The sequence below is a fragment of the Danio rerio genome, chromosome 7 (assembly GCF_049306965.1).
Source record: "Danio rerio strain Tuebingen ecotype United States chromosome 7, GRCz12tu, whole genome shotgun sequence".
Lineage (NCBI taxonomy): Eukaryota > Metazoa > Chordata > Actinopteri > Cypriniformes > Danionidae > Danio > Danio rerio.
The window spans coordinates 8402654-8418000 of NC_133182.1; the positions used below are offsets into that span (position 1 = coordinate 8402654).

General features: G+C 34.9%; 1 long non-coding RNA gene across 3 annotated transcripts; it reads left to right on the forward strand.

Moving 5' to 3' along the window:
- The first annotated feature begins 305 nt into the window (after positions 1 to 305).
- LOC137496076 (uncharacterized) lies at positions 306 to 7089 on the forward strand. 3 transcript variants are annotated; one of them, XR_011016176.2, is made up of 6 exons: positions 306 to 354; positions 1630 to 1663; positions 3941 to 3996; positions 4088 to 4236; positions 4348 to 4424; positions 5748 to 7089. It is a non-coding gene; the product is annotated as an uncharacterized lncRNA (long non-coding RNA). The 3 variants fall into 3 exon arrangements; XR_011016175.2 differs by lacking the exon at positions 306 to 354 and adding an exon at positions 932 to 1040; XR_012383091.1 differs by lacking the exon at positions 306 to 354 and adding an exon at positions 932 to 1027.
- Positions 7090 to 15347: the final 8258 nt, after the last annotated feature.

Consider the following 15347-nt stretch of genomic DNA (forward strand, 5'->3'; position numbering starts at 1 on the left):
TTTTCCAGAAAATTTCCGTAACGTCCTCGCCTGTGTGAACAGCGCTTTTTTGAATCTACACTGTAAATGCGAATAGTATTCCTTACTATCAAAATTCTAGTGTGTTTACTTAATTTTAAGCTAATTGTTGAGTTTACTAGAAATGCATTAGTGTTGCTGACATAGTAAGGTATAAAGTTCCCATAACTAATGTAATTTGAGTAAAATTGCTTATAAGGGCTAAGCCATGCTGTTACGCATGCGTACTGGGTGGTGATTTCCCATCCCCCATCCCGAGTCACAACCAACCGCCACCCAGCACTGCCATTGAAGGACAGGATTTCATATTGAGAAGATGTACTGCTGTAAATCAAGGTAAACTTTTCGTTTTAATTACTACTTTGATTTTATTTGTATAGTATCAGTAATCTGTTTATTTCCTGCACTTTGTGAAATTGTTTGCTGTTTTGTGAACTAATTAATAGCCCATGATGTTGTGACTAAACGTTTTGACCACTGCACGTTATTTGCAATACTGTCTACTTTACTAGATAAGCTATTTTTAGCTGCTTAGTCCTTTTTAATAACTATTAATAGTTTGTAAAGTTAGTAGTAATTTGTAAAGTGGGCGTTATGCTCTAAAAGAGCGGGCCGCGCCATTTTAAATGATGCACTGAGAGAGCAAGAGCGCGCGCAATGATCCGTTCAAATAGATGTAAAGTTAACACATAGCTGTAGGTCTACATTTTTAAAAAAGAAAACGAAACCTTTTTATCCGCATTACAAATACAGTAACGTTAGTTATCGCTGAACTTTAGTGGCGCTTGTTGTGACGAAAATATGCGTGTTTTTTTTTTTTTAAGATTTACTTTTATGAGATCACCTGCAGGAAGCAGGTGAGGAGATCAGCTGTGATTCGGTCCGGCGTCAGCAAGCGGCTCATGACCAGACCAGTCGTTTTTTTCTCCATGATCGCCGGGGCAGCAGCAGTTTTAACCCGCCGAGGCTTTTAGAACATTATAAAGCAGTTTCAGCTCAAAATGGACCCGTGAGTGTCGTAGGTAATTTAGGATTTCGATGCGATTACGATTCGTGTCACTGTATGAGGCAGATACATATTTACACATGATGCTAAAGTGTGCTTATGCTAACAATCCCTATGAAACTTAAAGTTAAACTTATGAAAATGCGAGAGATATTTAATTAACTCATTTATTTGTTTTATATGCTATTTGTCTTTTCTTTATGCCGTTTTGAAGGTTTATTCCAGTGTTGCCGTTACGTTATTGAGTGTTTAGTATTGCTGTAATGACAAATAAATCTGACCAGACGCGACTGAATATGTGTGATGGATAACGTTAATGATGAAGTGGTATAACTGTACAACCAAGCACAGAAACATCCCTTTGTTTGCTCAATATCACACAAAGGCATCAACAAGCCTTTGTTATAAGCAAACTTTCTGTAAAGAAACAGGCTTTGCCAAACCTGTTAGTTTGCATTTTTAAAGAAGGTTTCACTAATTTTAACAATTTAGGGCAAATAAATTTGAACAATTACAAGGTTGTTTAAAATGTAGCACACCATTAGAGTATTGTGAGTGGCATATTTGGTTTGTAATATCATTATACCCTTTATTTTTTATTTCAGACTACCAGTTTGTGAGCTGATATGCAGTGGAAATGTAAGTTTTGCACTTAAACATCAAAGAAAACTTTTTGAACAATACCGCACAAGCCATAGAACATATTCATGAATTGTTCTATTAACGTTACCTTGTCTCCATACTGAGTGTCAGGGTAATTTTAAATCGTTTAATGCATTAAAAGTACATTTAACAAAATTCTCAGCAAAGAACTGCATGATCAAGAATAGTCCGAATATTTTGTCCATTTGAATAATCATCTGAGGACTAGTTAGAAATAGGGTTGTTGTGTTGTGATACCATTAATTTATGTGTTACAATCCTTGATGGCAATTTGTCTAGGGTATTAAAAGGAGTAACATAAAGATGACCAAAGTATAAACTGATGTTGAAAAATGGCAAAAGAAAACACCAAACAACAAATTAGCACCGCAAAAGATTTATTGCTCCCACATTATTTACAATATTTACAAACCATAAGATAAATTTGAAAAGAACCAAGACAAATAGGAGAGGGAACTGAAGTTTGCGCATGGAAATCAAAGAAATAAATATAACAAAAACATTCCCTTAATCTCCTCCCCAATCCACTAAATAAGAAAATAACAATATGAAAAGAAAAGTCTTCAGCGCAAAGCGCCCTGAACTTACTCTAACTAATAAACAAAAATACAAAATTAGCGCACTTCGCTAACTAGTGTGTCTATACATCAATAATCCTGCGTGCAAATATGTATGTCACGTGACTTACTATGTTGTTCCAGATCTCCCTTGTCAAGTCACAGAAGGTTTTGAATGGAGCATTAGCGGGCTATAGATGTAGCAACACACGTCAGAACTCTCAAACAAATCTCACTCAAAGTCATCAGTTACTCACTCAAAGTCAACATCAATAGATCTCAATCAAAGCACACATCAGTAACAGCGACAACGCACACGGACACCACCAAACAGACAACACGGCAAAACAACAACAGCTGATCTCTCCCCGTTGCCGCTTCCATTTTTAAAGGGCTCTGCAACGAACGCGATTGGCAGAGAGAGAAGTCATCGTCACATGGTTGATTAGGATTGGCAGTCCTGTCAGCCAATAGCGGTCCAAAGTAGGTGGTACCTGAGAAAATGACAGGGCCGGTACAGAGAGAGAGAGAGAGAGAGAGAGAGAGAGAGAGAAAAAGACAGAAAGAACATACACGCAGCAAAACTGTGCGGTTTGTAACATATGTTACAATACTATACCAGCTGAAGTATGGTGATACCAAGTAGTATTGCAATACTGTAATTCATAACTTAAATCCATGAAATAAAGAAAAATGTCAGAAATAATATATTGTATATGTTATTATAGGCCTACTTGAATTTAAATAATTCCCTTATTGTTGAAAAAAGTATTTGCACATCTCTTCACCTAAAATGTATTCATTCCAGCAAAAAAAATACATTAAAATAAAGATACATAAAGAAAAGAGCATTTTTCCAACAAACCTAGGCTATATGAAGTGGTCAAAAATTGTTTCCTGTTGCTATTTTGGGTTTTTCATCTATCATACTTTTTTCACACTTATTATCGGATAAGAATCCAAAGTAATTCAAAATTTCACTTTATGAGTCATTCTTTTTAATAGATTGTCACGGTTGTTGTAGCTATTATATCATATTGACAGGAACAGAAATAAACGAATTCCGATTCAAAATGAACCATCACAAAATATGCAATAGGCTACTATAAAAGGCGCAAATTCTACAGTTTTACAACCTTAGAAGGCTCCATAGACTATTAAAATACAATGATCTATTGTTGCTGAATCGTGTAAGTATTTTAGTGACTTTTTCACATGCAGCATTATGTATTGTAGGCAGACTGTTAATGACAATACTACCGTTTACAAACTACAGTGGCACCGCCAGTATCTTGGAGCCATAGTATCACGATACTACCATAGTACCGGTAAACCGTGCAACCCTAGTCAGAAAGTTCAGTGTCCTTTTAAAGACATCAATTGAGACAAATATTTATTCCTCTTTTAATGCGCATAAAAGTAAGGCACACCAGCAACAATGCCATGATTATATTTAATCGGGGGTTGTGTTTATTACTGTTTGGTGACAAGTATAGCTCATGCTTTTGATGACAGGCGCCGGGAGTATTTGGCAGCTTTTATTATTCAAGAACATTTAACTATGTCATGTTAAAGTGTAACATCTGTTGCTAAATGGCATTGCATTGTATCATTGCATGTGTTTCTGATTTCTGTTTTTTGTTTTAGAATTTCGCTTAGCCATGTCAATAAAACTTTACGTTTTTGTGCACAACAGTGACATCCAGAAGGAAGTCATAGAGGAAACACCAGCTGATGCAAGTGCTGCAGAAGGTTTGTTTTCTTTTCAAAACTTTGTGATTTTGTGAATTTGTGTTTTTGAATGTTATTAATGACTAATAATGTTTTGATTGGATCTTTGCAGAATTCAATCGAATATCAGGAAGAAATGTGAGATCCAAGTTCTACGCTGCATTGGACACACACTGCTCGTTTGATTGAAATAAAAAAAAAAAAAACAGGAGAAAATTGCAGGAGAAAACTAGAAGAAATTTTCAACATGTTAATTCAAAGGTATTTTTGTGACATCATCTTTGAATCATAATTTGCATTTGATTGCAATAAATTGCATTTGATGTTTTCATTGGGCTATAATGCATGTCTACCTGTCTTTACTTTTTCAAGGTCATCTGGCAGCAGTTCTCCGGGGTCTTTCAGTCCTTTAGAGGGATGAGTCTAAAGAAATTTTCAGGATGTGTTTTGTAAGTAGTATTATTGTTTCTGCTTTCTTAGACTGGAAATGAAGCATTCATTCCAGTTTACTTCACTTATTAATAAAAATTTTCAATTTTATAAAAATAAAACAAATGCATTTAATGTAAGTATTTGAAAGTAAGAGGGATGTTATATTATGGCCTTTGGAGAAAGAGCATTGCTATGTTGCAAATACAGCAGCTTGTGCCGTCACAGGGTCAGTTAGCTTCATAGGCCAGTGAAGTAATGAATGCATTTCTTTAATTTTTAAACACACTTGTTTTGAAAAGGAGGAAGATTAGCTTGAAAAAAAAATAATCTTAATAAGTGTAATACCTATGTAATATGTTGAGAGAAATATAATTTCAGTTGAAAGAACCTGCTGGATTAAGATGTAAAAAGATAGTGTTAAAAGCCACAAAGTCAAAGATGCTCTGTATTATAACCAACCCTGTGAAGTCACCTGCTGTGGGATTGTAGATGGCTGCACCCTTGTTCTAAAAGCCATACTAAAACATCAATTTTCTTATTAAAAAATTTTTATTAATACATTTTTAAAAAGTGTGCTAAATAATGCAAACTTGACTCACTGCTTTAATCTAGCAAAACCAAATGCATTCATGAATCGGTTGCCAATTTATTAAGTTTTCCCTACAAAATATTTATATTGATTATGTAGCACCAATTGGTCTCTCACACATTTGCATTTAATTTCTTGAAAATGTTTTAAAAGTACTTTTACTGCAGTTTGTTTTATTACATTACAGTGTTTCTTTAATTAAAAAAATTATTGTTCCTTTAGAATAGTATCATGTTCAAGATACTGGAATTTAGTACCAATCTCTGCTGCAATTTTAAGCAGCAAATTTCCTGCTAACATTTTAAGCACTTTTGAGCACATTTTTAAACAGCACTGTTTTGCCATTCTGTTCACATGCTTAACAGAAATGACACTCAACAATGCTCAAATATTAGCAGGAAATGGATGTTTTTAAAATTACTATATGGATTGGTAATAAATTCCACTATCATGACAAGCCTAGTAGAAGCAGTACAGGCAAATCCATCGTGTTGGTCTACATTGAAGAAGGAGCACCATAGCAAGGCCTTCTTATAAGAAGCATTTGAATGTAAAATGTACTATAAACACAAATAGTCATGCTAATAAGCAACTAGTTAATAGGGTAATTGGTTCCTACTAAAGTGTTACTAAATTAAGCACAAGGAATTGTATTTTTTTTACCTCTGCTTTTGGTCTCCTGGCCACTACAGGCTTTATTAGTGCCATTTAGAATATCAAACTTTACTTATTTTTCTTTCTCTATTCATAGGATGTAATTGTAGAGTCGGACTTCAGTGCAGAAGATGTTGGCCTGCTGACTGTCGTGTGTGAAGATGTCTAAAGAACCGCATTATGGATGCAATGTGGGCCTTTATACTGGAAGGAAAAGTGGTTATGGACTTTGCCACATGCAGTATGTCTCTTTTTTTGCTTTGATTTACACACTGAATTCGGACTACCCAAAGACTTTGAGCAATGCATTTGAATTTGATCAACGTGTGTTGCTTTTGCTGGGAGGGAAGCGTAATGTGTTTTATTCGGCGAGTGCCTATATACTGCTGTGCTTTATGTTTAAAGTTTCAGGTATAATGGCATGTTTAATTACAAAGTGTTGCTTTTTAACATGTTGCTGTTTGCAGTGTTACATTTAGGACTGTAGCATTTTGGTGTTTAAAACACTTTTTTTTTTTTTTTTACCAAAAAAGTGTATTGTGATTTATAGGGTTGTCAAAAGTATTGAGTTTGGTACCAATCGGTACTGAAATAAATAAAAAAAAAGTCCATCCATTTCCCACTAAAATTGCAAGAACTGATTGGCCATTGTGTTCACATGCTCAGTAGATGTGACTGATTGGCTTTGAAGGTCATTATTTTTACCACACTTCACCACTGTTCACCAGGTGCAAAGATACAAAGACACTGGATAACTTCAAAGCACTGTCGATCAGTCGATTCATCACCAGATAGCTTATATGTTAGCTTCTAAACAAATCAGCTATCAACATGGCTTTGAAACACTTCAGTGTCTGTGTAACTTTGTTTGGACTCAGTGAAAAATGGTAAACCTATGACAGTCACAGCCAATCACAGTCATTTCTGTTGAGCATGTGAACACAGTGGCCAATCAATGGTGTTTAAGAACGAGCTCAGTAGCACTCAAATGCTGGTGGAAAATGGATATTTTTAATATTTCAGTATTGATTGATACCAAACTCAATACTTTTGACCACACTAATGTGATATTTTCTGTAGGAAAATCTAAACTACACAGTCTAACAAATTAGCTTTAAAGCTTAATATCTGTTCCTCTGTGAGTGTCTATATGCTGCCATGTTTAAGGTGCTGGTGCAATGGCATGTTTAATTACACTAATTCAAGTATCAAGTATTTAAAGTTTTTTTGATAGATTTTCAAACCTTTTCGAAAACTTGTGTTTTAGGGTTGAACATGTTTATTATATTTTTGTCTGTATTGCTGTTTACAGTATATTACAGCACTTTACAACAGGTTTTTACAAAACTGTTTTGTGTACAAGTGTATTGTGATACTAAAATATCACAAGTGTATTGTGAAATTCTGCTAATTTTGTCAAATAAAATGTTTACATTTAAGACCTGTATGATGTCATTACTTGTAGGTTGAACTACATATTTTATGTTCAGTTTAATCGAAGAAAATGTGGAAACCGATTGCACGTAGTTTCTTTAGTTGACATTACTTAAAATGGTGGATTAAAACAATGTTGAGACTACTAGCATTCAAGATGTTAACTGAACATGGTAGAACAGTATTAGTTAAATAGAGTTATTAAAGTAATCTTACTATAAAACCCTAAGTAAGATTACTAAATAATGACAAGTATGTTAACTAGAATTTTCTATTAAACTTACTTAATTTTTAACAGTTAGTTTACTTTATAAGTTTTAGTTTTCTTACTTCAAGGCAATAATTAAACTTAACTTAAGATTTCCTTGTAAGTTTATATTGCAAAAATAAGGCAATCGGTTTCCAAACTTTTTTTAAGTAAACTGAACATGTTAGAATTTACAGTGTACGGGTAAAGTTGTTCCGTAAATTTTCCGGATATTTACCGGTATCACTGTGTGAAATGATTGAGGAACAGGCAGAGCAGGGTCAGTCAGATGTACAATGTCAGGTAAGGGTGTTGGGCTTTATTGAAGGGACAATGACAGTTCTTTTGGGGTGAACAATTTCTTATTTATGTTTTCGGAGTTGTGGCTGTTTAGCAGATGAACCTCACAGGCTCACTGATTTACAATATGATCTGCCAATTTAACAAGTGAAATGTAAACAAGTTATTATGAGTAAACATTGTAATGTACACATTAGTAAACATTAGTTATTATGAGTATGGAAAATGTCTTTCTGCATTTATTCTGCTTCAGGAGTCAGTCAGTTGACTGTAAACAACACAACAAACAATGCCGTAAATAGTTTTGAAGAAAAATTTGATGAACCATTTTTAACTGCGGGGGCATATCTTTATTAGTAAAATTCGGTTGTATTATTTGTGTCCCCTTCAAAAAAAAATACTTGAAAGAAATTTTATATTTATTGTCCCCCCTACTGTTAAATCAGATGCCCATGATGCTAGGTGAAACCCAAGGTGATGTTTTATAAACAAATTTCGGGAGGAGCACGATCAGTGTTTGATGAGGCTAATTCATCAGACACACACACACACACACACTCATTCTATCCAATCAGCTCAAGAGCAAACCCCTATAAATAGTCAAACTTGTCATACCTCTGTTTCTCTTGACTTCAGCGTCCCTCCACCACCCCAACTCCACACTATTAAACCAGATACCTATTTAAATCTGAGGGGGAGCGTTCTGGAGCCGGGCTAGACACTGCGCTCGGACCATATCTCACTTTATCCTGATAAGGGGAATAACACGAGTTAGGGTGTCTTCCTGAGCTCAGAGCCCTCTCCCCGGACAGCATGCCAAATAAGCATATTCTATTCAGTCAAATATCTGTGAGTGTGAACTCGTGAATGTGGCCGTGAATCGTTTTCGTTCTAAAATGCCATTTTAATTGCAATACATATTAGTGTAAACGGAGCCTAAGTGTGTATTTTTCGCAAGCGAGTAGATCCCGAGATGGGGGCAGGGTGGAAGATAGGGTAGCTGGCTCACAATCATGATGTCTATTAGGGTTTGGCGATGTTGACCAATTTGGCATCGTACGATGTCTAATGTGAAATGTCGTGATGGACGATGCCATTGTGGTCGTAGGCGGGGGTGGGGTTGTTAAATATCAATTAATTCATAACGAATTAATTGTAGCCTGGGTCAGTGACAAAACAGGTTTGGCAAGATGGGAAATTTAAAAATCTTTTACAAAGTTGATTTAAAAGCATCCGTCAGATATTTTAAAATGTACAGATTGTATTCATGTTGATTTTATGTAATTAAAAATAACATTTACACCATTTTTTACAGACATTAAGACTGAATGCAACTGAAAATGTCAAATGGTGTAACTGCCAAAAATTGTGAAATATTAAAAAATTTACTCCTTCTAGATGATATGCAAGTGTACACACTGAAATAAATACTTCATTTTAAAATACCACAATAACATTTATTGTATTCGCATTATCTCTAAATGTACATTTTAATGAGTTTTTGCAATATTCGGCCAGACACATGCTAAAAACACTTCTGGTTTCTAAATAATCTTTGACAAATTATGTAAAAAATGTTAAAAACTATTTTATTACACTAAACTAAGTGTTTTAATTTTAATTTCACATTATTTCCATGTACATAATTATATTTTTATGTAAAATACTGGTTACACCAATTGACAAAAACCAGTTACACCACCTGACAGTGTTGCTTCTACAGCCAAAGATTCTGAAATTGACAATTAAAATCAATTCAAATTAAGAATGATAGTCAACAATTTCAGTGGGATTGTCATTGACAAATGTGTTTAGAACAATGAAACCAGGTTGCTGAACTTTAATACACCAAGTAATAACATCCTTTACATTAAATGTGTGGCCCTCATCAATAGAAAATTAACAAACTAAAGAAACATGTTTAACATTTAACACCTTTTCCATCACTGTTTCTTTTCAGTTGGCTTAATTAAAATAAAAATAAGTAGATGATATTAGAAAAAAATCCACTATTTTACTTTTAAGCTATTTAGAAACAATTTGCCAAACACTGTACGTAAATCACTAGTACGTAAGAACTGCTGCTTACTCGTTGTTGCCTTGGTGCTGGGATTAAAGGCCAATTTTTGTAAGCATACACGACTGACTGACAACAAATAATTTCATGAGTGTATCCACAACTTATCCACAAACTATTTATTTTATACAGTTAACTTCAGAATTATGCAGAATTATTATTAGTCCCCCTGAGCTATTAGCTCCCCTGTTATTTTTTCCCCAATTTCGGTTTAACAGAGAGAAGATTTTTTCAACACATTTTCAACACATAATAGTTTTAATAACTCATCTCTAATAACTGATTTATTTTCTCTTTGCCATGATGACAGTAAATAATATTAGACTAGATATTCTTCAAGACACTTCTATACAGCTTAAAGTAGCATTTAAAGGCTTAATTAGGTTAACTAGGCAGGTTAGAGTAATTAGATAAGTTATTGTATATCCATGGTTTGTTCTGTAGACTATCGCGGGGAAAAAGCTTAAAAGGGCCAATAATTTTTACCTCAAAATGGCTTTTAAAAATTGCTTTTATTCTAGCCTAAATAAAACAAATAAGACTTTCTCCAGAAGAAAATTTTTTATCAGACATGCTGTAAAAAAACCCAAACAAAACTGATTTCAACTGCAATTCATTTGTTTAGCAACTTCTGACTTGTTCTTCACAACTTTTCATCATTAAAGTTCCTCCGAGTCACCTCCAGTTGTTAATAATAATAGTACAACAGCAAGCGCATCAAGTATGAAAACCTCCAAAACTTAAGGCTGTGTGCACTCAGTCTATAGAGGCTTGTCAACCTTGTTTCATTTCCCATGTTAATTTTTTCTTTTATTTAAAAAAGAAATTCCCAAGTGCTCTTTAACAGAGAGAATATTATTGTCAACACATTTCTAAACAAAATAGTTTAAATGACTAAATTCTAATAACTGATTTCTTCCGTAATCTTTGCCATGATGACAGCACATAATATTTGACTAGATAATTTGTAAGACATTAGTATTCAGCCTAAAGTGACATTTAAAAATGTAATTAGGTTAATTAGGCAAGTAAGATCTATTGGCCAAGTCATTGGGTAACTGTGGTTTGTTCTGTATTTAAGAAGGCTAACAATATTGACCTTAAAAACTGCTTAAACATTTTAAAAACTGCTTTTATTCTATCCAAACTAAAAGAAATAAGACTTTCTCAAGAAGAAAAAAAATACTTACAACATTTCAAAGGAGGGTGATACAGTGGCTAATGTGGTTAGCACAGTTGTCTCACAGCAACAAGGTTGCTGGTTTGAGTCCAAGATGGACCAGGATGGCTTACTGTGTGGAGTTGACATGGGTTTTCTCTGGGAGCTCCAGTTTCCCCCACAGTCCAAAGACTTGCGGTATAGGTGAATTAGAAAAACTAAATTGACTGTAGTGTATGAATGTGTGTGTGAATGAGAGAGTGTGTACATTATATTGTGTGAATATAAACATGGATTAACATAAACAAAAAAAAACATTCATGTTGTGCAGTAAAATAATTTTATCCTATGTTTACAGAGCTTTAATAGTAAGGTTGTGGATTAAGCACCTATTTCTCAAACAAAAATAAATAAATAATCTACACTATGAACACAAATAGTAGTTTAATTTATGTCGCATTTTTGATCAGCATCATGAACTAATGATATTTGACTAAATTGACCCCTGACAGAAAGACTCCTGCTATATGAGTCAAATGGTGTAACCAGTTACACCCCTTGACATTTCAACTTAAAATGAAATTTGACAGGCATTATCAATAACATCTATGTAAGCACATGGGCTTGGTGGGAATATTTCAAATTTAACTTTTAAATATAATACTTATTTTTATAATTATGAACAATTATCAGTGCATTTCTGGGGTCTTACCATTTGACATGCATATCTAAGAATAGCTGACCATACCTTAAAAAGGTCAAAGTATCTCACATTTTAAAAAGAGTTACTAACCTTTGCATGCAGCAATTAGTCTTATCAAGAGTTCTTCTCTGTGATTAAATTTCCTGTCTAACTGTCTTGTGCACAATATTAACAAAATGGCTCAATAAATGGTGGTTACACCATCTTGACATTTCAGAAATTTGAGGTGACAGAAAAAATTCCCCAAATGAATTATAATATTTAAAACAATTGTGCTATATTTACCTTTATTTACTATTAAATATGTCTAATGTAAAATTATGCCAGACTAGCCGATACAATGTTTCATTGAGGCTTTCACATTTTTTAAACAAGGTAAACTATTTGGTACCAATTTTTTTTGGTTACACCACATTGACATTCTTGCAATAATCCCCTAAAAATTTTCTTAAAATGGATTAAAACCAAAAAATTAAACTTGGTCCTCAAAATAGAGAATGTATGCAAGTAATTTGCTTATTTATTTTGAAACTGTAACCTACTTGAATTTATTTAAAAGACATGGACACAAAAAAATGAGCGTCACGTCATTGACCCGCCTACAGTTTTCACTACCTGACCCACATGGTCTTTGCTTTACCCATAACCAAACCATAAATTAATGAAGTTACAAACCACCTGTCAATCACTTTTTTTCCGCAGGAATCTGGCATGAATAGGCAAAGTGATCTGTGTCGATTTAATGGCTTTTCCCACAACTAGTGGAGGAGACGAGAGTTTGGTTGGAGTTCAGTGTAGTGCAAACATTTTCACTGTTTTCACTGCAAAATCCTCACCGTGTGTGCCGATTTAGGAGACATTTATGCAGAATGCATTTTTGCACCTAAAAACGCCAAACGCATCGCTCAGGAACAGATTAAAAGAGTTGTTATATGAACTTGCTAAAGTACAAAGCCCGCACTGCTTGCCCCGCCTTTGTGTTTTTTATTGGCCTGCTCTAACTGAACGCGAATGATTGGTTAACATCAGTACATCAATCACTCAGTCAATGCCTTCAGATGACAGGAGCTACAACTGCGAAAATGTGAAGCTCTGAAGATGAGAGAATGAAAATAACACTGACAGATTTACCTACAGTTACTAATAATGGCACATCTTATTAGTGATCATGTGCTGAATGTTAAATCACCATTTACACTTTTCCAAGAGTGGATAAAAGACTTCCAGTGTTTCCAAGTCCGCTATGAAAATAGCTAAAGCCATTCACTGTAAAGTCTGTGGGACGGGGTTTTCAGGTAACAGCGTTTGCCACTGAATCTACACATTTTAAGCGGGAGATATTGTATAATCCTTTATTTAATCCTCCATGATGCTGTCAGCCGTGCAAGCGGCAGCTATACGTAACATTTAACACAGCTCATGAAAAGACAGATATTACTATTAAAATGACATGCGAATTATAAGTTATATATCAATATAAATGTGGGGTGGGGCGATGGATCGCGTTGCCGGCTCAGCATCGTGAAGTTTGTCGGCCATTGGTGAAGCACAACCCTAATGTCTATCCGCCATCATATATGGACAATGGCATTGTCTATCGACCCAACCCTATCATAAATGTTACATTTATGATAAATCCTACACACATTTAAGAAAACATTGGGGATGTTAAATTTAGGTGAAAATCATTAGAAATTCAGGTGGTGGCTGGCAACTTTAGAACAAAAAAGAAAGATGAGGAAAAGAGTAGGTAGGGAAAAAAAGTTAATAGTGACCAAAATCAGTGTTTATCAGTGTTCCTAACCCGCAATGAATGTTTTGGATGTCTGTTTTGTTTGTCACACCTATTACAGGTATTTCAGTCTCTACTAATGAGCTAATGATCTGAATCAGGTGTTTGGTGAAGGAGACATGTGCAGCGTCCGAAACCGCATTCTTCCATGCTATATAGTACGCTAAAATCAGTATGCGAGCCGAGTAGTATGTCCGAATTCATAGAATTCGAAAATCAGTATGCGATGACTTACTACTTCCGGCGAGATTCTGGAGTGCGCATCCCATGCATGCTGTGCTATCCCATGATGCCTCGCGAGCGAATTCATGAATGAGAGTAAAGCGACACAATTGACGCAGGTAGGTCACGTGTCCATGACAAAATGGCGGATGTAGTACGTCCGAATTCCATTCATACTTTTCACATTCATACTGTATAGAACGTACTTTTCTTACAGCCGAGTAGTACGTTTAAATTCAAATGCAGTACCTACTGAGTAGTAGGCGGTTTCGGACGCAGCCATGGACACTGCGTCCAAAATTGCCTACTACTCAGTAGGTACTGCATTTGAATTTAAATGTACTACTCCTGTAAGTAAGTAAGTTATTCAGTATGAAGGCGAGTAGAATGAATGAAACTCTGATGTACAATTTTGTCATGATCACACGCCATACCCGCGTCAAATGCGTCGCTTCACTACCATTCATGAATTCTCTCACGGGGCATCATGGGACAGCATAGCGTGCATCGGATGTAGGGCTGCAACAACGAATCAATTAATAAAAGCGTTGGCAACAAATTTCATAATCGATTCATTGTGTCGCGCAACACAGGGTTGTTTGATTATTTTAAAAAAAACACTTCAGTGCGGAGCGGAGTGAACACTGTCTCTCTCGCGCACTAATACGGAGTTCGGCGCCTCATAGACAGGGATGAGGAAGAAAGGAGTTCAACAGCAGAGTAAAACACTACAGAATCCTACTTTTGTTCCATTTCGAAGTGAGGACCGTAAAGTCCCTGGTGCTGATGTTTTACAAGTTAGCGTTAGCTCGTTTACCTTTAGAGCGATAACTGAGAAAATCAAACTGAGCTTTGGTGCATTGTCTGGCGCTGAGCCAGAGTGAGCTCATGATGAGCAGAGCTTTCAATAGGGGACTGTTGAAAAAATGCTTCTTTTTTTGAAAACAAAACCAACTTAACCCCGCTGACAAAGACGTGTCATATTATCACAATTATGCAGCGTTTTAACCACCTAGTGCTTAATTTATGTTTTAGACATGAAAATACACACAAGTACAAGTAAAGCAAAACATTTACAAGATTTTGTAAAACACACAAGGAAGTGTAACAACCCATTCAAATATAATTTGCTGATGTGTATTATTTATATCAGATACACATTACACATAGTGAAAGTAACTATAAAAGTTGAATCTACTCTTCTCGAAGTGCAACAGCCACTTACTTGCATGTATTTGGGGAGTAACTGGTAAATTTACGCGCCAAGTCCTCCGTGTTCTGCTTTTTATGAATGAGGCAAACGCGCGGTCGCAAGTATACCTGGCGCCGCCCATCTCATGTTATAGATCACGATCACTTCCACGTTTATGTGAACTGGTAAAACTTCTGTTTGAGATTATAGCTCATTAAGGTTATTTTTCTTACCCAATTCACCCAATTTTTCAGAAAACAAGACATAATTTCTCATGTTATTTTTATGGGTCTAGTATATATTAATATTAATTATATATTAACTTTAGTATTATTATTTGTATTATAATTTATTATTAAATAATTCATGTTTATAGCATATCCTCATAAGGGGCTGAAGCCCCCTTAACTTTAAAATCACCCCTTTAAGCATCAAAAAATAGCTCAAGACTAGGCTAATCATCAAATATTTAGATTATACAAACTTTCACGTGTAGTCAATCTTGCCAATCAAGATGAGGATGAGTAAATACTGACAGAATTTTTAATTTGGGGTGAACTATACCTTTAAT